The 24,351-nt window shown below is 38.6% G+C and overlaps 1 protein-coding gene across 1 annotated transcript in view; it reads left to right on the plus strand.

Annotated features, from left to right (window-relative positions):
• Positions 1-24,351, plus strand: part of pknox2 (pbx/knotted 1 homeobox 2) — a 164,474-nt gene that overhangs the window by 48,420 nt on the left and 91,703 nt on the right. The window contains exon 2 of the mRNA XM_020920652.2: positions 1,484-1,564. The gene's annotated coding sequence lies outside the window, so the exon portion shown is untranslated. The remainder of the gene's footprint in view (positions 1-1,483; positions 1,565-24,351) is intronic.

Here is a 24,351-nt window from a genome sequence, read left to right on the forward strand (position 1 = left end):
CTTGTTCAAAACTGCAGAGCTAAAAGATCCCACCTTTGCATGTATGACCCAGTGTTTTATTTTACTTTAAATATAGGTGGGATTGGTGGTCAGTGAAAGCACTCAAACTCCAATGTAGAACAATACAATTTCCCAAACATGCATGAATCATTTGAGAATGATAAATGATAAATAATGGGGGAACACAGTTACAGACTATTATCTTCAGTCTTCATACTCATTCTCTCAAGTATACTAACAAATCATGGAAGTGAAATACAATTTGTTAACTTCTGTGGACCACTCGGCACAGTCGGGGTCAGACCAGAAATAACCAGTGAAGTACTTGGTGGAATTTGTTTCCCACAGTGTTTTTACTCTTGTTACACAAAATTACAGTCAACGTGTGTTAAGAACATTAATGGTTGGAGAGAGCAGCCAGTCCTTCCTGTCTTCTGTTCAAATCCAGAAGGGTCAGGACTATTGGGCCGTAAAGCGTGACAAGAAACCATCCTAAGTTGGGAGGGTGTAATCATAGCTGCTAAGGTGTAGTACCTCAATTACGGAAGACATCCCCTCACAAAAATCCAGACAAAATATATAACATCTTACCTGAGATAAGAGTCTTGTGCTTTGCTTGTTGATTCTGCTGAAATCCACCCTGATTCTCTATCTGTTTTTTTTTTTCTTCTCTCTATTTTACTCATAAGCCAACATGTATGTTTAGCCGCAAATAGACCATGCGTTTTTTTGATTGGTTAATCCGCCTTTCAATCATTCCCATCAGAAATCATGGAGACAGGATATGATTCCAGGCTCACAGCTCTTTGTAAAGTATTGTAAAAGCTCATGGTTGTGATTGGCCAGGCTAGATGCAGAGGCTATTGGCGAGGATTGGCAGCTATTTCTAGGTCAGTCAGCTCCAGGGCAGATGTGGCTTCGTGAGTGGCTATTGAGTTTAGTGACTACATAAGGAAATGTAAAGCGTCTTTGAGGAGTTTGTTGTATAGTAGTGCCCTGGATTATGTCCTTTGTTACTTTTTACTAAATTAGACCTGATTAAATGCATTTTAATATAATTTCTATATCAAAATAAGATGAAATGTGCATTATCAAATCAGTTGGTGGAGTATTTGTCCACTGGTGGTGTGATTACCGATCCCACAGATGAATATTGTCGTTATGTCTTTGGGCACTTACCCACCTCACCCCTGGTATCTGTGTACACTTGTGTATGAATGTGTGTGTGAATGGGCGAGACGTTCCTTGATGTAAAGCGCTTTGAGTGCTTTGATGTTGGAAAAGCGCTATATAAAAATGTGACCATATACCATGTGTAAACCAATGCAATATTCTAAGATGGTGTCTAGTTGTGTTCCATTTGTTTGTAATTAGACTATGCCTCTTCCTTAATACACTGCATTAGATTACATTACTGTGCATTAGACTGATGATCACATCTCTTAAATGAACCATGTCTAAAGTGTGTCTGGTTTGTTCTCAGCCTTCGTGCGGAGCGCTGGACTCTGGGCCTGGAGCTGACAGCACACCCCATAGTCTCTGCACTGGTGCCAACAAACTCACTGTAAGTCCATTTCAATAAGCACACACACATTATGCAGATATAAAGTACATAGTACTACACCTATTCCTGTTTTAGAATTGTAAAGGTGCACTGTGTAACCTTTCTGGTGAAGCGTGCTTGTCTCCAGGGAGATGTTATTGCTTTACCCAGAAATGTTCTTCAGTGTACTACGTTGTTGAAATCCACTTTGTATTTTGTTCTTGAGTTTTCCGACGATCTTAAAACTTTCTGTCTGTGTTTGCTAATGTGTGCACTGTATCACCAGAGTAACAGCTAAACATTCCGCCAATAGAGATACACGTAGAGCACCCCCAGCGTGATATCACTGCAAATTTCCACCATTTTGAAAAGAGACAGTAAAACAAAAAAGCTCAAAGTTTTCAGTACTTCTGTCCCTTAAAACGTCTCGACAACAACCATAGACACACTGATTCCAGCTCCAGTCAGTGATTTAATGCAAGAGCGCACAATGAAATGTAATTCAGGATATAAACAGGTCGGCATGCCAGGCTACGCACATAATGATTTCCCAGCAGCTCTTCACTCTGGTCTGGTCAAACCGACAATCATCTCAATCACTCATGGACACTTTTCACACACGTTCAAATGACACGTTCGATTTCTGTTTCACCTGACGCTGGAAATTCAATCTATATTTATGATTTATAAAGCGCTCATTGACTTTCTTTCGGACTAAAGTATTATTTGCATCTTCGCCTAAGTTCTAATCAGTATTGAAGAGGCTGTGAGTTTTGTTTGCAAATGTAAGATTATTTTAAAGGTGCACTTTGCAACTCTTTTGTAAGGGGTCCGTCGCTTTCCTGTTTCCATGGAAATGTCATTGCTCTGCCTGCAATGTTCCACAGTATGACATTACACAGCTCTGCCTTACATTTATTCAATTCCAGGTGGATCTATAGCTCAAAAATACCTTGAAAAAGAAGCATTCTGACTGTGAGCAGGGTTGCCTCTCCACAGATCTGACCTGTAACTTGGTCTGGTTTGGTCTCCATGAAAATAGAATGGCTTAACATGATTCTGTGAAACATTCCAGACAAAACAATAACATCTGCATGGAGAAAAGCATTTGACAGACCCTCTACCAGAAAAGTTACACAATGCACCTTTAACTGTGGGCATGGAGAAAAGCTAAAATAATTTGTGTTTATTGTTCATGTTCTGTAAAAACTTTAGTCAGTTGCTCATGATTGGACTTTCCACATCTTTTGCAATTTTATGAGGGTGAAGATATCGTATTTTTGTTTTAAACCCTTACTCACTTTGGTTTGACATTTGGATTTTGTTGAATATTTCACTCGTTTTAAAATATCTTTGGCCGTTTTTTCCCTGACAACATGAAAATTGGCACTGTGAATTTGAGATCAGTTGGATGAGTGGTTCGAGAGTTATGCGTGGAACAGACAAACAAACAGAGACAGACGGTCCTTGCATTAATAGATAGATAGATAGTAAAATGACAATAATGGCTAGTTGGGGGACAAGATAGAGATTTTGTGTCACAATTCTCACTCCCAAAATATTTGCAAGTAACAATAAAATGCTGATGGTTATTGAAATTGCTGATATCTTAAAGGGCCCATATTGTGTTTTTTTCTGTTCTATGTTATAATGTTGTTACCTCATCAAAAACTTATCTTTAATTGTCTTTTTTTTTTAATTCCCACACACAAACCCTGCATATTTAGGCTGAGTTCTTCTCTTAAAAAGAAAACACTATGTTGTAATACAGGAAGTACTGCACTGTGTTTTTAAACTTGATAAACTTTCACTAGAATCACCTTCACTAGAAAATGTCCGCTACTACTTCACTTCGCTTTGGAGATGTAGACAGATTAATAATAAATGACTGCTCAAACATTTGTGAATGAAACATGAAACAAACAAACGCAGTTTCAGGTACGTTTTTGAGGAGGTAACAATATTCTTAATATTATTATTAAAAAAAGTTCCATGTTTAAACAACTATCATAGTACTGTACTTTCTTATAAGTGAAAACTACAGCAATCTAAAAAAGAACATATGACATAAGTAATGGCTTTCTTCTGCTCAAGGTCTACCCTACCCATTTTATTGTGATAAGTAAACTATTATTGTTTAATTGTCCCATTTCATTATGCTTATTTTAGTAGTTGTACAATATTTATGGTAGGTACATTTTTATAAACTATGCTTTTCCATATATTCAGCTTCAGTCTCCTGGCAAATAGTTAGATTTTAGTGCGTTGAATCATCATTAAAGAACGCTCCTGTACTTGTTGGGATGACTGCATGTTGTATTTCAGTCTCCTCTCATGCATTAAAAGTGCGACTTTGTCATATTTTTAAAGTGTAGTTATTGTTGTCCACCTCCGCTTGAGTCATTCTGGACGCTGTCAGAGAGAAAATGAGGTGTAAATGACTCAAAGTGTTTAAATATGGCTGCCAAAGCGAGTCCCTGTGGTTTAAACCAAAACAACAAGTTCATTTTTTTCACACATGTGCAAATAACTCCAAAGTCAGTTATACATAAAAAAGACAGTGACAAGGCTGTGATACATTTCTTAAGTACTTTGTGCTTTTCTCATCTGGAGATGTTATTGCTTTGTCTGGAGTGTTTCACAGTATTAAACCTTTTCTACTGTCAGTGGAGATTAAACCAGATCAAATTACTGGTCAGATCTATGGAGAGGCAACCCCGTTCACAGTCAGAACGTGTGTTTTTCTTAGTATTTTTGAGCTGGAAAACCACGTGTAATTGAATAAATGTAAGATAAAGCTGTTTAATGCCATACTGTGGAACATTCCAGGCAGAGCGATGACATATCCATAGAAACAAGCAGGTGACATACCCCCATCCAAAAAGCGCACCTTTAAGTTTGCACATTACCATAGAAATAATTTAAATAAGACCCACTGTGCTTGTGTCTGCTATATAGCTAGAATCTATGACACTCGTTATAATTTGCACTTTTTAAAACGCCTAAAATTTCAAAACTCACCTAAAACAACTTACCTTATTTTTCAGACTATAAATCGCACTGGACTATAAGTCGCACTTTTTAGGGGAAATTTATCTTATTAAATCAAAGACCAGGAAACAGTAAACAGAGCATCGTTTCCTCTTCTGCATAGCTGTCGTCAGACTCAGCATCAGTTCCAGTTACAATTATTCCGGCCTTTCTGAATTTCTGCTTTGTCGATCCATCCAATGGCTTTCAGGAAAGTTGCATGGCAGACGTGGCCGATGGCGGACCCACCCAGCTGCCGTGAAGCTGTATTCTCCATCCCTGCTTTCCACCAGTCCCACTTTGTTGGTCACTCTAAACTTTCTTTCTGCTGCTTGACAACCGTTTTTTGGCTGCATATTTCACTACTTGCAGCAGGACAATGTCTCTTTCTGCAGGAGACATGCACAGTAAAGGGTGAAGTGACAGTGATACAGCGTAACAGGAGTAGCAGATACTGGCACACAAGCCTAGAGCGCCCTCTCGCGGCTCTCAGTGTGAAAATTTTAATAGGTAAGTCGCACTGGAGTATTAGTCGTAGGACCACCCAAACCATGAAAAAAAGTGTTACTTAAAGTCTGAAAAATACAGTAATAAAAAAAAACAAGTTTGCTGACTTCCATTTTAGAAAACTGTGATGCCCAGTGGGAGTAAACTTTACTGTAAACGTCATCACCACAGAGAGCCATGTAGCTTTCAGCCCCTCTTATGGACAGCTGCAGATCACATTAGCAGGTAGCAGATTTTTTTTCGTTTATTCCAAACTGCAACGCCACTGAATCATCATGTATCATCGATAAATTGTAGAACGAAGTGCAGAGCAGTAGCTATATGACGGTAGTGTTAGAAACAGAGATTGATCTGCAATATGGCGTTTTGAAAATAAGCGATTAAAGATTGCTCAAACAGGCACGAATCATTCCAAATAAAACTTCAAGAGGGTAAACGAGAAAGGGAAACAACTATTACACGGTTAAAAGCTCTGAAAAGTTGATTTTGCATAATAGGTCTGCTTTAAAGATACATAACACATAACATTACGACCTATAGCATCATTTTGTTCATCTTAAACAACCATCATTGTTTCAGCATACTAATAGTAAAAAGGCTCTAGTACGGCATCAAACCTCCACATTTATGCATAATCACACTCTCAGTTTCGGGTTTACGAGTTGCCATCTAAAAATTCCTACAGCCCTGACATTTGGGAAAGGTCAGCCCTCCAGATTTATCCCCGAAGCTGCCCTGTTTGACAATTGTTTTCATTCCTGGATCAAGTTGGGATTAAATGCGTTTTCTCCGGGGAATTCTAGGAGTCACTTTGTACGCGACAAAGTTAGCTTTTGTGGCTGAAAATATCCATCTGCAAAAACACTCAGAAAGGACACTCCAGGCAGAGACACAGCAAGGACAATAGGCTGTGTTCACGTTATAGAACCGGATGTCATAATTAGACTTGTCACGATAATTACAATATTGACTTATTGTCAATGTTGGGAAGAATACTATGAAAATTTATTCAGTATTTAGAATAGTGGTAATGGCTCCACTGTGTTTTTCAACTTCATACACTTTCACTAAAATCATTTGGATAATTTCAGCCCTGGAATTGCAAATATCGGCTACAGAAAAGGTAAAAAGTGGATGTTAACTTGAAAACTAGCATTTCATGACATCATGACGTGGACCAGAGCATTTTGAGCTTTGGAGATGTAGAAAGATTTATAATAAAGGATGTGAATGAAACAAAACACTCCATATATGTTTTTGACACAGTAATAACATTATAACGTGGCTAAAATCTCACAAGAGTCCATTTAATCCTTTTTCTATAGGACCTTTGAACAGCGCATTCTACTGTAGTATTTGGACCGGTCCTCCAGCTCAGATTTAAACTACAGGGATTCTACCATGTTGTGTGGTCACGTGATCGCAGCCTGTTGGGGCCAGAGCTCACGCAGTGTTCTCTTGCTGTGCACTAAATGGTCTGGTTATGCTAAACTGTATTGGTCGTTACACAAAGTCCAGACTAATCGCACATCCCGTCTCCATGGCCCCCAACACCCACCGCCATTCCCCACCAAGGATTGTTTTACGGTTAATTTTGTTAGCCTTAATGAGATTTCCCTAATTAAATCTGCTGCTTGTTGGAGACCCACACCCCCGTCCGTCTTCCTACATCGCCAACTTCCAATCTACAGCGGACTGATTGCTATAGACTACAATTGCTTTTGTACATTTTTTCTGACAAGCTTTGAGATTTATAAAGTTTACACAATAATCGTGTCCAGGACAGTTTGTACTGACGTAAACTACAGGCACTTTTTATGAAGAATAAAACAGGACATTTTGTTGTTTGTGCAGAACACAGTGATTCTTTAAAAACTGCAGCCATTGCTGAAAACATTCAGTAATTCACATATTCTGGTATTAACAAAGAATAAACACAAAAAAGATAAAATAAGTAAATGAATGTTCAGGATTAAGTAATCACTTAATATTGCCAACATAAAGCTTTTGTCACTTGTAGAGTGGGAAGAGTAACCAAAACTTTTACTAAAATGAGAGTACTGTTAGAACAAAACAAAAAAATTGTACTCAAGTAGAAGTAAAAATGTAGTAGTGATGATGGTGTCCAAAAACCCTGAAAGTAGAATTTTATCGAAAAGTTACTCAAGTAATTGTATAGACTAGGGCTGGGCGATATGGATAAAAAAATATATCTCGATATATTTTGCTATATCTCGATATACGATATATAGCTCGATATCTGTACAGGAAAAAATAACCCCCTAAAACGGAAAACTGCAAAAACAAATATGCCATTTTTAAAAAATTTAAGTGTAAGAGGTCGGCAGTTCATATAGGAACATTGAAGATTACAAAAAACCCTAATTACATAAATAATAATTTAACTGTAAAATAAAAGAAATAAAACATATTTCCTTTGTTTCATTCATAAATAAAACAACTCAACACAAGCTCATCTTTGCATCCAGACCATAATCATAACCATGAACTCCTTTAACAGAAGAAGCTCAGGATGTTCCTTATTTTAACAGATCCATGTTATTATCCAGCAGTAAGGAGCTCTGAGGTTTCCCACAATCCACTGCAGATCAAACCCAACATTTCCAAACACTTTTGTACAAGTTACACTGCAACAGATTATTAATTAAAATCTGCTGCATAAATAGAATTTACATTACTAAACTTTACAAGATATATAGCATAACGACTCAAGAGCCACATCAGCCTGTTTGAGATTATAGTGTTAATTTTTAATTTTTAATTTTTTTTTGCAGCTTTGCGCAGACTTGTTTATGTTTTACAGAAACGAAGCTTAAAAAGCGCATGGCTAATTTGCATAAACAGCTCATTCCACGTGCCGCTCATGCGGTTCAACTTCTTTTGGACTAAAGGACACGACTCGGTGGAATATGAGGATGTGCTGCTGATGTTCTTGTCTGTAAATGGTGGAAAAGTTTCCTGGCACTAAAAGCTTTTCACTGGCAGCAACTTTCGGCATTCACGGCGATAGTGACGAGTGAATGAGACACGAGCGAACAAAATCAGGGAAGCGGGGGCGCGCGGGCGGCGACAGAGAAAACAAGCGAAGCGGTGAAATCAAAATTGAATATAAGCATTATATCGATATATACGATATGTCAGAATTCATATCGAGTTTTTAAAAAAATCTCGATATATTAAAAATATCGAGATATCGCCCACCCCTAGTATAGACTACTCCCCATCTCTGGCTATTGTGGACAAATGCACTCTTAGTATTTTATTTTTATTTAAATAACAGGGACAGTGAGTTGGACAAGGACGTACTTGTGTGTTATTTTGTGGATTTCCAATTTCGCGGCAAAACGCACTGCTGCACCTGTGATAGCCAATAGCTTTCTGATCTGATTTGTCTGGACAGGAAGGAGCTTTCTGGTACAGCGACATCGTCGTCGTCAAGGTGAAGTGGATTTATGTGGAGACGGGATTTTCCCACATCACAATCTCCTGTCATGTTTGCGTCTGATAGAAGATTTTCACTCCAGGGGCTGAGGCAACTTGTGACTCTAGTTTCCATAGAAATTGCAAGTTTTCTAATAACTGCCTAAAGGCTTAGTTGCTTGTACGGTTGTTCTTTTTAATATTTTTTTAATTGTTGTGTCTGCTAACACCCAAATGCAGTTTTCTCACCAAAAAATAATCATTAAAAATTTGTTTCAAAACCATGTATTAGACAGAGGTGTATGATACTGACAGACTCATTGTTTTCAACTGAGCAATAATCTAATTATGTTTTTTACAATACTTGATCCAACAATTTCTGTATTATTATCTTAGAGTAGAGTAGACGATCACCTAGGAAGTGGGCTTGTTTGCTGCCTCTCAACACAATGTTTTAATTCCTGGAATATTCTCCAGATGAACGAATACATCTGGAGAATACAGATAAATAAATGCTCAATAAATAAATGACGTTTAAAAGAAGTGTACCTGATTGTAATTTATTCCTGTTAAGATATACAATATATTAATTTTACATTGCATTTTCTCAGGTAATACAGAAGCTACTGGCAGAGTTATGTTTTCTCATCCAGTCTGGCACACTGCTACTGAGAATCATGTAAAGCCATTTCCCTGTCTCTAACCCAAACACTTGATTCCCTGTCATGGAGCATTTTCTAGCGTGAAATAACAGCAAATAGTAGCAGGATTTGAGAACTTCAAGAAAACAACTGCCTGACACTGTCCCAAACAGCTGTTTCTGTGTCATGGTGCAATACCAGTAGCAGAACGGACTAAGTGGGAAGGGCTAAAAGTTCAAACTGAAGCATGTTCCTGACTCATGCTCTTAAATCAGGTAGAGCCCCTTTAATTATTTGGAAATGCACAGTCATTTCCACTTTCACTTGTCAGAGGACCAGTGGAAAGTTACATTTGATTTGGGAGACTGCACTATTGTATTTCATCTTCCAGCACAGTAGCCAGAGCTTAGGCCCAAATCCGAGTGACAGTCCATCAGTGACAAAACGCACATGTGCTCCAGATCCACGGGCCTATAATAATCCACATGTAGCAGCGTGCAGTGCTAAAAGGGAAGTGCTGACGGCTGGGACCACCACAGCCCGGGACGCCACTTGTACTGCTTTTGTGGATGCCCCCCAGGGAACTCTTTCTCCGAGTATTGTGGTCTCCTGTTTCCCGGCTGGGCCCTTTACACCCGGGGCCAGCTCAAACTCCCAACTTCCCAAGCCATTATTCCCCAATCCTTTTTTTTTTTTTTTCTTCTCATGGATGTGGTTCATTGAGACTGTAGTTCACTCCCACACCTCATCAGTGTTCAAGTGTAGTCAAGATTTAGTCAATGAAAATGTCGTGCAAATAGTCAACCAGACGTTTTATGTATTTTGAAGATGCATTGTGTAACTTTTCTGGTGGAGGGTTCGTCAAATGCTTTTCTCCATGGAGATGTTATTGCTTTGTCTGGAAGGTTTCACAGTATGGTATTAAACCTTTCTATCATCATGGAGACCAAACCAGACCAAGTTACACGTCAGATCTGTGGAAAGGCAACCGTATGCACACTCAATGCCAGGTTTTTAGGCATTTTTGAGCTATAAAACCACCTGTAATTTAATAAATGTAAGGTAGAGCTGTTTAATGCCATACTGTGGAACATTCTAGGCAGAGCAATGACATATCCATAGAAATAACCAAAAAGTTACATAGTACACCTTTAAACTAGGATAAATTGTGTAGTATTGTTTCATGAGTAATGCACAGACATGTTCTTTGGCCGTTGAGTTGTTTATGGTTTGGTTTGGTAGTCAGGCTGGCGTCATTTAGTGCCTCCGCCCAATTTCATTTCTCTCCAGCGACTAGGTCAGGAATCGGAATACACTAGACGGTTTGCAAGAACCCCAGAAGTTGTAGAGCACACACCGGCCAATCAGTGAAGAGCTGTGAAGCCATGACGTCAAACTCAAGCACCTGTCAAACAAAGCAGTCGAGATGGATGTAGAATCCAGAGATTGAGGATTAAAACCGGAAAGAGAATGTTTGGTGAATTTTATCAAGGAGAAAGACGTTATTGCCCTACAGGATTTGGTGCATTACATATGTCACGACTAAATAGCAGCGATCGGTTAAATTAAAAAGTACCGGCCTACCGTCGAGCGAACGAAACCTAATGCTGTGAGGTCAGACGGTTTCCACAAAGTGAAACCGGCTGATGAATTTATGTTAAAGTTTTTGATATATACCAGTACTTTTAGTTGACCAACGTACTCATCTAGTCATAGTTTGTCTTTGGGCAATTTTTTTTATCAAGATTTAATTTATGTTTTAGTGAGCAAAAATGTGACTTTAACAAAAACTTACTATTACTATTACTATTTTTGACAATCATTTTAATACTACTCGTTCATTTAATTCATTTCTACATGGTCACAGAGCAAAGGAGGACGTCGGTTTGGTCAGTTAGTGCTTCCTCTCTGAAAGCAAAATGTCGATCAGGTTTCTGCCACCTGTCACAGCTTTGAGCAGCGAGGGGGCAGTGTGGGGGGAGGGGTGAAGTGGGCGGATTTGAACCCCATGGTTGTGTATATATGTGTGTGTGTGTGTCACCAGGTTGTTTCCTGCTTTTGTTTCAACAGATCCTTTCCTAAAGTCTGAAACAATCTGACAGAAATGCACGTCCTTCTAATATATTGTTTGACATAGATTTCCGACATATTTAGGTGCAGTATTTCTAATATTATTTTGCTGCAAAAGAGGAGCCGACCAGCATGAGGGAAAGTCTGGTTTAGTCAAGTCTCAGCCAAGTTCTGCTAGTAAAAGCTGGTAAAATCTGAAATTCAACTGAAATTTTAACTTGGTAAAACTATATTCTATGTAAAACTATGTAAAATTATACATCCTACCAATCCTTAAAAATGACTGCTACCTTCAAAATTCCTCTCTCTGTTAATCTTTCTTCAGAACAAAAGATTAGAGACAAGGAAAGGCACTTTCTCTTTGCTCTTTATTGTTTTTTTCCTTTTCATACTGACAGAAAGATATTACAGTATACAGCATGTTGTATCAGCAGAGCAAACTTGACTCCTAAAATTAATTCAATTGAATGAACGTGAAATTTGATAAATAAATTTGCTCATAAGATACCTAGACCTGGTTATAACTGAAGATTCTCATATTATTACATAATGTTCTGTTGTAACAGGTAATCATACTTTTTCATGGCTGTATAACTATTTCACTCCTAACCTTAAGCACCACATGTTTAATCTAATATTCCCCTTCTGAAGAGCAGCCCTTCTGCTCGGCCTTGAAGGGCAGTGCTCTCTTTTGGCTAATAAACTTGTCTTTGATAACATATGTAGGTCATGGCCCACATTTATGATCAATAGCTGGCTGATTTAGGTTGTAAAGAAAATGGATTCTCAAATACTAATTGACACAAACATTTTCAAAAATTGAACAAATGTTCAATTTTTTGTGTGAAAAACAACAATCAGGTAAATTTTGACCTTTCCTGATTAGTTTTAGAATGGACTTGATCTTCATCTGAACAAGTATCAGCTTTGTGTTTACAATGACGTTATTGTTAGTGGGGTTTGTATCAAAATTGATATCAAGATGAGTTCTGAACCTTTTACAGCTTTAAACCATCAATATCTTAATCTTAATATTTACGTAATTTAGGGACTTACTTTTAAACACACAGGTTAAGTGCACCAATTAATCTTCATTCACTTCAATCTCCATTTGTAGATTTACTGCATATGATTCTAGAACATTTCTCAAGACTGGGATCCCAAAGTCCTTGGTGTAATCGGATCATATAATCTGCAGTAATTCATCACAGGATCTCATCTCCCAAACAGCGTGCCATTTCAAATAAGATGTTTGTGGACCGCTGGCTTCGAGTGTTTACGGCCTCATTTAGCCTCACTCACGTAGAGAACTTCATCTGAGAGAGGAGCAGCTTCTCACCGCTGAGATCAAACCGTCACGAGACTTCAGTTTTAGACATATACCGTACTTATATTAGCTTTACATTTGAGCTCAGGATCTCCAAACCTCTTCTTACTGACTTATACAAGACAAGAAGTCTGAAACCTGAAGTCTGAATGAGATGTCATCAGTAAAAGAGAAAATTTGTCAGCTCACAACCTGGCCTGAGGTGTGAGGGATTTTTCAAAGTAATTAAATGATTTTAGGTTGGAGGAGTGTATCTTGTGTAGAGAAAATCTAAGCTGGAATCCAAGAGGATTAAAAACTAAATTAGATCTGACTGCTCTCTCGCCGTGACCTTTTGTATAGCACAGTTTAGTCCTGTTCTCTTGATTAGGAGCTTGTCTGTGTGATCCCACATTTGGTCCTGTCATATTCTCTATCTGTCCTTAAGCATCACCCTCCAATCCTTCATATCATTCCCCCTCACCCAGCCTCTTTACCCCCAACCCTAATTGTAATTATGTTGATTTAACTTAGACACATGCGGCTCCCTCTCTGCCTTCTGAATGGAAGCTTATTAGTTTGAATATTTTTTTATATTTATTTATTCCCATTTCTCAGGGTCCCTGTCGGCATTTCCAATTACTCTTGTCGTGTGGCTGTAATTGCCTCCATGCTAATGGCCGCCAGACAATCGTGCTAAATGAGGTGAGGCCGAGAGGCTAGGAGCCCGACTTCATTAAGAGCTAATGGGATTTTATAAGGGGGACTGAAGACCCAGCTCATCAAAAAGAGGGAGATGGAAGCAAAACAAAACAGATGGAGGGGGAGAGCCAAATCACTGTGTTTCTGACTTAGGCTGCTCCTTTTCCTGGCACTTGAACGCAAAAACAACACAGGTTACTCTGCCCATACCACATTAGTCGCTTCCTCCTACTAATTATATGGAAACAGCTCTTCTCAAAGACGGTCTCAGAATGGAAATTGGATCCTGATAAAGATGTATTATTCCACTACTTGACCACTTGAGCAAAAATAACTGCTATTTTTACAAGATACACTTTCTCAAGGCAACAATTTAATATTTCGCCTGCATGGCCATTTAAATTTTGCATTGAAGCCAGTAGACATTTGAATCCTTCTCCACCCACATGTTTCACACTTCACTGCTGCATTTAGTGTTGATGAGCGCTAACATAGACTGAGACGTACAGTACATGCTTGAATGCTAAAAGGCCATAAAGTTTTTGACACAGACGTGTACTCTTTTGAGGGCAGCTTTGGTTCAAGTAGTAAAGTACACGGTTAATACATTCTGTTTTAATTGCCAGGAAAACACAGGGTTTTCAAATTTACTGGACTGTCAGTAGTAGTGTGGTCATAATAGACAAACTTCAAACTCATTTTCGATACAAAGGAATACACTTGATTCTGAAACCATGATGATACTAACAAAAACGAATCTTTAATTAGACAATAGGAGACAACATTAAAATGATAGTACTTTCTTTGATATTACCACCTCATATTTGTGTAAAATCTCAGTCCAGGTAGATTTCATCTCAAGATCATTCTAAAGCTATTCAAGAAAGGTTCATTTCTGTCCTGTGAATGTGACTTTTTAGTATTGATACCTGCTCAAATGAGTATCTAGTTTTGATACTAGTTTAGGATTGATTAGTATCTGATTTTAGATATTCAGTATATTGTATTTTCTCTTTTTCCTCCAGAGTCTATTGTAGTCTATAAATTGTCAACTTCTATTAATAGTTATGCTTTTATATTCAGTCGAAACACATTGAACTGCAGCTGTTTCCATCCATCTGTTTCATTCATCTTATTACAATATAGTTAAATGTCTAGGCTGCATTTTAGGATTTTTGGCTTCTACAAATTCAAGCTTTGCCAAATTCTGTTAGACGCTGAATAAGTGCTGACCTTACGTCCACTGGTGTATTGAATACTTTACAGAACTGCTACTATGACTTGACCCCTTTCCGTGGTAGTTACTGTAAGTATCACGGGCTAAGAGAAAAGGCCAGAACTTGACCCGGCAGCAATTGCAAACACAGGGAGATTTTATAGTGAGAGTGCATTGTGTAACATAGACTTGACATTGTCTGAAACACCTCCTTCTTCCTCGATATGCCTCAATAACACAGTGGAGTACTATATATTGAAAACATCAAGTGTACTCACCATGTCAGAGATGGGTATCAGGCCCAGTAAAAGAAAAATAACTCCGCTGTTTCTCAAGTTCTGAAGCATATAGAGCAGGGGTCTCTAACCTTTTTCCTCCAGTGAGTTAGTTTTACAAAACAAAACTGCCAGAGAGCTTCTCATTTTAGTGGTCACAAGAAATTGAATAAATATAAGAGCTTTAGATGGGTGTGGGTTTGACGACATAAACATTTACACAACTATTATCCATTTATTAGTGCACAAAGATAGGCATCTCATGTACAATTGTAATGAGCATTTAATTAAATCAATTTTGAGTTATTCAGCACAATACGTATGATTCACTAATCCCATGGTGAGTTACTTGGAAGTGGGTGGAGAGCTACAGGTTAGAGACCCCTGATATAGAGAGAAGCAAGGGTGTTATATTCTTGTTTTAGGTGAAGTGTCTTGTCAAATGGCACAACAACAGTTTGTGCTAGAGTCACAGAGGCCCCAATGTGGTACCATCTAACCTAAAAATCCATCTAAACAGGCCCAGCCCTGTTTAGCTTCTGGGATTAGACGAGATTGGATATTGTCAAGGTACAATGAACTCAGCCTAAATAAGCAGGATTTGGGTTAAACATGTGTGAATACAACAAAACAAAACTCTCGGAACATTTCTGATGAGGAAACAACGTTGTAACAAAGATCAGATCCTTAAAAAATTACTCATTACAATATGAATTCTTTGCATCACATCGCTTTCACTTGAAGCACCATATTATCCAAGTAATAACAGACTACCTAGGCCTGTGTGTAAAAAGAATTTACAAAACTTTACTTACTTCATCTAAAAATCTAAAACAAGACAGAGACATCATTAACATTGTATTAAAACAAATGCTATTGCTATCAGTATATGGATAGACTGATAAAAATGATCGTAAAAATGTTCAAATAACTTGCTTTTGTAGATACTGAAAGTACAAATAAAGCCAAAAAAATATATCCAAAAAGGTTTTAATAGTCAGATGCTCCATATTTACCCACCACCCAGCCATGCCTCTCCATACTTTTCAGTCAATTTATGAAAACCTCCAGTCTCTCGACATTTCAGATAAAATTGAAAACTCTCACTTAATTCAAACACTGCCATAGCTAAATCAAAACTTTTCCAAATCTCCACAAAATTCTGCCATTTCTTTGTCAACAACTAAAGCTTTAACTGTGGCCACTCGTCTCACAGCCAGGCCAAATGGGAGGTAATTATTTCTTTGGGGGACATCATGCAAATAGGATTCCCAGAGTGGGTATCCGGGGAAATGCAGTGGAATACCGTAAACTAGTTTGGAAGCCGAAGCCGTGTGTGGTGTGTTTGACCATGCAGCCAGTGGAAATGAGCCCAATTATATTTGTGGGCAGTCAGAGGAGGTAAGAGGTGTAGTGGGCTGTAAAGAGGCACAGCAGAAGTCTTTGGGAGACATTTAAAACGCTCATGAGTGAGACCAATACAAAGCTTTCACACCACCAAGTTTTAATGTTTTAAAGATGAATGTAGAGATGCACCACTCCAGTTTTTGTTCTTCTATACAGTCTCAAAGTATTAGATGATCTAAGTGAACAATGACCATTAAATAGTTTTATTAAACTGCCTATATTACACTATTTACTGTCAAAAACATACCCAGAATTGTGTTTAGTTTCCTTCACACACATTTAACACAAAAACAATGCATCTTTCTTCTTTTAAAAAGAAAACACATAATACAGGAAGTGCTCCACTGTGTTTTTAAACTCCATATACCTTCACTAGAATCATTTGGATGTTTTTAGCCCTAGAATTGCCAATCTCTACTAAACAAACTGTAAAAGTTAGCTATTAACATGAAAAATACTGCACAAAACCGCCTGAAATGCTACTCACGTGACTATGCTGGCGTCACGTCGTCATGACCTCACGGCGTCACGTGTGTGACAAAACCAAGGAAGGGGAGCACCGTGTCTGAAGTTGCAGCAACTGATTTCGAGCCGAGGAAGATGGCAAGCATGAAACCAGTCTTTTCATGGAGCGATGATGAGTGTCAGTTGTGACTGAACGTGACACTGGATTTTAAGACGAGCATGGCAGCTCAGAGTGTGGACTGGGAATCTGTGCAAGTAGTTCTAGCTATGGTTTGTCTATGGTTTGTTTAAACTGTTTTCAGCAATAGCGTCACATGACCAATGTCACAAACCCGGCAAGTCAAGAAGGGACAAGTCACAGTCACAGCTCCTACATCAGTGTATCAATGTTTTCAGGTGTCCTCACAGTGCCGGATCAGTTCCGTACTCAGATGAGCACCAGATTGTTGCGTCTCTGGAGCCATTTTCCATCGGATTAGTGTGGACGAACACTGGATCTGCGACGAAAAGGACTCGAATACGTACTATTGTGGAGGGGCCTTAAACACATGTTGAAAGATCTTTTTATAAGAACATGTTGAAACTATATGACTAGTTCTGATTCATCAATAATACACATATTTTGACCTACAGCTGTTCAAATCTTCCAAAAATTTGCATTTGAAATAATGTAGTGACTAACCATTTACTTCACAATTTAGCTGCAGACGTACTATGGACCGATATCCTGGAACCAGTATCCAATCTTTTTTTTTTTTTTTGTTCTGGAAAAGGATTGGATTGCTTGTGATTTAGCCCTAATAATACAGTTATTAAGGCCAATCCCAAGTACATTGTGTCTGCTCCTCAAACTGTAACAGTGCTATGCAACCAGAGCCAAACAAACCCAGATCTTTCTCCTGCCAATCTTGCGTCATCTCTAATAACTTCCAGCTGCCATCAATCTCAATATGACTAAATGATGACACTGTAATAATATTACAATAGCACAGAGGACATGTCTAGTGTGAGCTCCAGATAAAACAGGCTCTCGTCTCTTTATTGCAGCAGACAGAATCTTCCCCGGTGCGGTTCCCACTTCCTTTCTTGAGCAGTTAGCGCAGAGGCAGATGTGTCTAATCACTGGAGCTGCGGGCTGTTTTTGTCCCTCTTAAATGGCGTCCAGGCCGTGCTGTGTGGTGAAGCAGGGCCTGGTAGAAACAGCTGTCCTACAGCTGCCATCCCCGCGCTGCGTTCAGGGGGTGTGGGGCTTTGAAAAACAGTCCCAAACCTCCCGGGTCAGAGCCCTGGTATGGCGGTCTCCGTGGCAACCAGAGCAGAGAGGGAGTGTGTGTACAGTATGTGTGTGCAAGTGTGTGTGTGTGTGTAAGTGTGTGGGGGTATGTGTGTGTAAGTGTGTGTCTGTGTAGAGGGAAAGAAGAAAATGCTAGGGTTAGGGGCTATCATGGATCCTCACTAGAATAGCATCTTGCAGTTTCCTCAGCCTCAGCCTTGGTCTTTGCTCAGATGATTCTTTAATTTACAGTAGCATTAAGTTTTACAGTAACGTTAAGTTTTACAAATGTTATTTTAAAACATTACTTGTAAAATCTGGGGTTAGGTGCTATCTTAGATCCTCACTAGACTAGCAACTCCCAGTTTTGTCGGCAATGGTCTTTGCTAAGATGATTTTTTAAATGTACAGTAGCATTAAGTTTTACAGTAATGTTAAGTTTTAGAAATGTTATTTTAAAATATTACTTATAAAATCTGGGGTTAGGTGCTATCTTAGATTCTCACTAGAACAGCTGTTTTTTTTTTTTTTTTTTTAAGAAAAAGTTTTTAAAAATTTTACTTTCTATTTTTTCTCAATCTCGAGTCACAAACTGCCATGTAGGGCCGCAAATCAGATTCTAAGCAATACTAAAACTAATACTGAAACTAGATATTCAGTTGAGCAAGTACTGATACTGTAAAAGTTCACATTAACGGGACAAATTTTCACTTTTCCTGAACAGTTTTAGTATGTTTTGACCTTCACTGGAACAAATGTAAGATCATATGGTAACACAAAGAAAGCACTGTTAATTTGTATATGAAAATGACATTGTATTACTAAAAAAAGAGCATGTGGTGTCATTGTGGTATCATAATTGGTATTGCGTGCTGAGTGAATTCCTTAGTATCGAAATGGAGTTTGAAATGTTTATATAGTTTCAACACTACTGACATCTCTAGTGTTGTTGGCATAGAAATGGACATTGCTGATGACGTAAACAACACCATTGGACCCAATATTGAACCTTGTGGAACTCCTTATTAGCATAGTTTGTTTACCTTGATTAAAAACGTCTTAAGAAAGTGTCCTATCCTAAAATCCTAATCCTAAATCCTAAACCGCTTTGGGTAATTTGATGTATTGTGAATGAGTTTAGTAGCTGATTGTTATAGGATATACAGGATCAGTTTTGTTTTTACGAGAATATATTTACGTTTTGTGTTTTATGCTCTCAAACTTTACAAATTATTAAAGTTTTGCAGCAATCTTCTGAAAGGTATCTTCATGTAGAAGCTGAAATAAACTTAGCCTAATTGAATTCTGTCTAAAGCAATTGATTTTGGTTTGATTTTTGGTTACCTTTGAACATCGCTCCCAAACTCCCAAACTACAGCACAGTGTTAGTCCCTACTTTTTTTCAAAACTAACAAATAGCTACGTGCTGAGCTTGCTAGTGTGATGACTATTCCGTCTCTCAGTCCTCTTCCTCTGACGGCTCGCTCCGCTCAGCACAGGGGAATGCACAGCTCCCCAAGCAGGCCCAAGCGTTGAGGAAAGAGCTAAAGGAAACAGAGGAGGAATGAAGGAGATGAGTGAGCAGACAGAGTTTAGTAGACGAGAGGTCGGAGAGGAGACGGGGGGGTGGTCTCTGGAGACGGAGCCAGGGGAAGACCACTGATGAGCGAGGAAAGAGGAGACGTGGAGATAGTTGGCTGTGGCCCCATCCAAATAACAGTTGTCAGGCTAAGGTCCAACAGACAGCCTCACTCTCCTCTCCCCCTGACTTCTACTTCAACTCTGTTATACAAAACACTACAATGCACAAGGACTACTATTATGACTCTAGAGTTCTTTGAGATTCAGAGAGATACAAGGTCATTGTCACAAGTATCAACAGAATTACAGTCAGAGCGTTATATAGTAAACATGTCTGTAAGTGCAAATGTTTGTGCTTAATTTTTATACCTAAACAGTTGAGTAGTTGTAAAGTGTATCCAAAAACATTATATTTGAAATAAAGAAGTATGCAAATTAAGAACTACACCATTAGTAACCAATATTAAATGCACTTAAATAAACACTTATAGCCAATTTTATGTAGGTATAATGCGCACTATGTAACTTTTGAGATGGATGAGTGCTACCGTGTCTCCATGGAGATGTTATTGCTTTACCTTGAATTTTGTACAGCATGGCAATTTGTCTAACATTTATCAATTTTTTATGTTCAATAATACAGAAAAAAAAACAACAATAAAACATGTATTTTTATTTTGAACAGGGTCGCCTCTCCACAGATCTGACCCGAGACTTTACCTGGTCATGTCACCTGCTTATTGCCATGCTGTAGAACATTCCAGACAAAGTAATGCAATCGCCACAGAGACTGGAAAAGTTACATAGTGCTTCTTTAAATAAAAAGATAGATAGTTAACTGGGTGTTTATTTACTGTTATAATTTGATAACTTTGAACATAACTTGTTTGTAACTTATTTACAGCTCATTTAGCATTTTGTTTTTCACAGAACAACACAAATATTTTAAGTGTAAAGTGTCCTTTTCTTTCAAAGTTTTATGGAAAAAGTTGTGGAAAGTTTCACATTTTGGAGAGAAGGTCCTTTTTGAACTTTAAACCTTTACACCATATCAAACTGTGTCTGAATTTCACTTGTTTTAGAAACACTTCTAAAGTGTCATGTTTTACAAAATGCTAATGCACAACAGGTCACTACAAACTTTTCTTTTCTCTCTTAATTTTTTTTCTTTTTCACAATTCACATTCACTTTGCCCACACTTTTTCCCACCCCAATCTATAGTGATACAGTGGTTGCTCGGTTTTGGCAATTATCTTATACAGTGTATTCTTCTCACACATAAACTTCAGATTATAGCGCCCACCAACCTTCTGTGGCGTTTGCATTGTGTGTAGTGTGAAGTCTGTACGGTCCATGACAATAAGCTCCACACAAAGGCAGGAGCAGGCGTTGGCGCTGACACATTACTGTACATGCTGATGGAGGTGTGATACTGGGCCATATACAGTGCGTGTGTATGTGTGTGAGTGTGTGTGAGTCTGCTCCTCTTTATGAAGACAGGGAATTTAAATGCTCTTTTCCTCTGAACTCTGAAACTATTTGGACGTGTGTTTGTGGAATGGCTTTGTGCTCTTACAAGTACAACACTTTAGATGGAAATGTATTCAGCAGCGGCTGCACAGACATGTTTATGACGTTAACCAGCACCACCTGGACCTCACTGCACTTGTGCACTCTTTGTAATTGTCTAAACACTTCGATATGATAGAGCTGGAGACAATGGCCTCATTCAAATTCAATGAACTAAAAAAAAAACTTACTTAAACTTTCTACTTAACCTTGTATACAGGCCATTAAGTGTGTTTATATTATTCCTTATTTTAAACTCTAATCAATGTTAGATTGAGCTTGTGTATACATAAAGTCACACATGACAGAAACCCTGTAATGTCAGAAACTTAAACCCAAGCAGTAAATGTTGCAATAATAACTATCAACTTGGCAAAATAATAATATAATACACTTTAAATACATTTGAAAATACTGACATGTGTGCAAATCCTATCCCAGTGACATGATGCTGCGCGCTGTGACAGGAAGGGCATTTGGACAAATAATCATCATAAATCACCATTAAATAAATCAAATGTTAATAGAGACTTCTCTGGCCTGGTCCAGTGACGGGCTCAAAGAGCAGATAGTTCTGTGTCAGTCAGGCTGTGAGCCTGAGCAGCAGATGCTCTGGACTTCATTGGGCCTTCAGAGGCAGCCAAAAATAAAAGAAACAAAAGATGTTAAATGCGATGCTTTCTTCCTCTTAGTCACAAGTGGCCAGTTTGGCCGAGTGGTGACAGGAAAACACCAAACATAGTGGGCTGGACGGTGTTTCCATAGAAACAGACCTCATCCAAAAGGTCAGTGTCAGAGCTTTTTCTGCGAGGCAGTAGGATTATGAAGACGCTGGTGTGGTGGGGGGGTTCACACAAGAACAAAAAACACTTTTATTATCCTTTTTATGCTTTCCTCTTTCCCTGACCAATATTCTAACAATGGTGAAAAAATGGTAGGATTTAAATAGCGCAATTACATGGCAGCGGATGGTGAGAGCCCCCACTCTTTTTTATTATTATTTCTTGCTTGTCTTTTGAAGTGAGGAATTGAAAAGGGAGAGTGGTGGACAGGCTGCGACGCCGGAGCTTTGTGTTTCTGTGCAGATATGTCGCCCGCCTGCCCCCTCAATCACTGGCAGCGCCTTTCCTCTCCCCTCCCTCTCAACTCATTTTAATTAAGTCAGTCTCACTGGCATGGTAGGCAAAGATAATTGGAGAGGGTTTTTGGATGCCATTTACTCTAAATGACGCCTGTTTCTTCCCATTCTCTCGCCTTCTTCTCGGCTCCCTCCCCTGCTCCAGCCCCTCATCTGCTGGCAAAGAGTTACCTATCTCCTGCCTCTCCCTTTTCCGATGGCGCTTCCATCTTATATTCAAACGCGAAATATGGATTAACCTCTTCTATGTGGCGGAGGGGACGACTTCCTGTGAATTGCAAATTTTGGCCAACACCGCAATTTATTTGAAATGGCAAATCAGGCGAAGCAATTTACTGGAAATGAGGAGCTTCTTTGAACTTTCTCCTTTGAAAAAAAGTTTGTTTTTTTCTCTCCGTCGCATTGGGGAAGCATCTGCCGGGGAATTCGTATAGAAAATTTGTGCAGTAATGAAAAGTACAATTGCAGGGAAACAGTGGCGCTTTGATTAGCGTCTTTATATGTCGAAATGGAAGGACATAAAATACATTTGAAAGCCTCTGAGAATCAAAGCCAGCATGTTCTGTATAGTAGTTCCATATGTTACTCGATGTTGCTGACATGACGCCAATAAAAAAGCCATGTTCGTTGATTTGTTGGTACAAATCAAGTTACAAAACAGCGCAGACAAACTTAACTGCTTACATTGAGAGTTAGACATGCAGGCTAGTCTGTGTTAGCTGGAGCACCAATAGGACTTGACTGCAGTGGTCCGTATGGGATTTGTCAGTGTGTGTGTGAGTGTTAAGTGCACACGTGGGGCTCCCTCTATCAATCAGGTGGAGCCAGGGCCCACTGCTGAAAGGAGGACTAGAGGAGGCCACCCAACCAGCCTGCGTTTTGGGGAGATCCTGTGTCCTTACTGCTCTAATGCGATCCAGATGTCCGTGAACACTAATGTAACTGTCGCTAGCGGTTTCTCCAACATACTTTCTCATATAGTTATATTGTAAACGCAGGTGCTTTTCATTTTTTGTTTGAAATGGGGTAATTTAAGAACATTACATTAAAGGTGCACTGCGTAACATTTCTAGTGGAGGTTCTGCCACCTGCTTGTCTCAGCTGATGTTTTTACTTTGTCTAGAATGTTCCACAGTATAGATTAAACCTATCTATGACGAGAGATACAACACTACGCTACATTATAGTTCAGATCTGTGGAAGAGTAGGGGTGTGCAAAAATATCAAAATGTCAGTATATCATTTTATTTAATGTGATGATACAGTATCAGTATTATGGGCTGTTGTATAGATATATCGCCAAGAGTATTTTTTGGTATATTTTACTAAATTATTTTGTTACAGTGCTACAGTTTTGTTGCTTGAGGAAAAAAACTTGTTTATGCAACACATTGGACATTTTCACTGTTTTGACGAGTAAAATGGGCGTGTTTCATAATAACTTTGCACAAGAAGTGGTTTAACAAAGACTTTTAGCATCACAGCCATGATTTAGCCAGTATATTTTATTGAACCGCATCGAATCGATTTGAATTATATCGTATCAAATTGAAAGTGCACTGTATTGAGATATGTATTGTATCGTGGCCTAAATATCGAGGTATGTATCGTATCGACAAGATCTTAATGATACCCAGCCCTAGTGGAGAGTCACTCCTATTCACACAAGGAATGATTGTATTTTTGAGCAATAGAAACACCCGTAATGAATACTAGATGATAGATGGAAATGTTTAATGTCTAACCAAGGAACATTCCAGGGAAAAGCAATAACATTTCCATGGAGACAAGAAGGTATCTTCCCCAAAAAATCTTGATGAAGTTTATAATTGTACTTCCTGGTTGGACACAAGTAGCAGATATGATATACCTAAGTAGGCAGGTATTTGCACAGTATTTCCACACACCATAATGTTAACACAGGCTAATACTCTAAATAGCACAATAGTTATGATTAGACGTCAATAATAAATGAAATTGCCTTTATTTTGTTAAGAGAAGGTTTAAACTGCCAGAAAAATGTGTTCCATGTGTGTCTGTGCATTTTGGATCGAATTTTCCGTGTTGATGACGTGATGATGATGTGTTGTTTTACTTCAGCAACAGCAAAAAATGGAGGAACCTACATAGGCCGTTATTTTTAGTTATACTTTTCGACTTTTCGATCTTAATTTTTTGGACTATGA

This window comes from Boleophthalmus pectinirostris, unplaced genomic scaffold (genome assembly GCF_026225935.1).
Source record: "Boleophthalmus pectinirostris isolate CB_2022bp ecotype Guang Dong unplaced genomic scaffold, ASM2622593v1 HiC_scaffold_12, whole genome shotgun sequence".
NCBI lineage: Eukaryota > Metazoa > Chordata > Actinopteri > Gobiiformes > Gobiidae > Boleophthalmus > Boleophthalmus pectinirostris.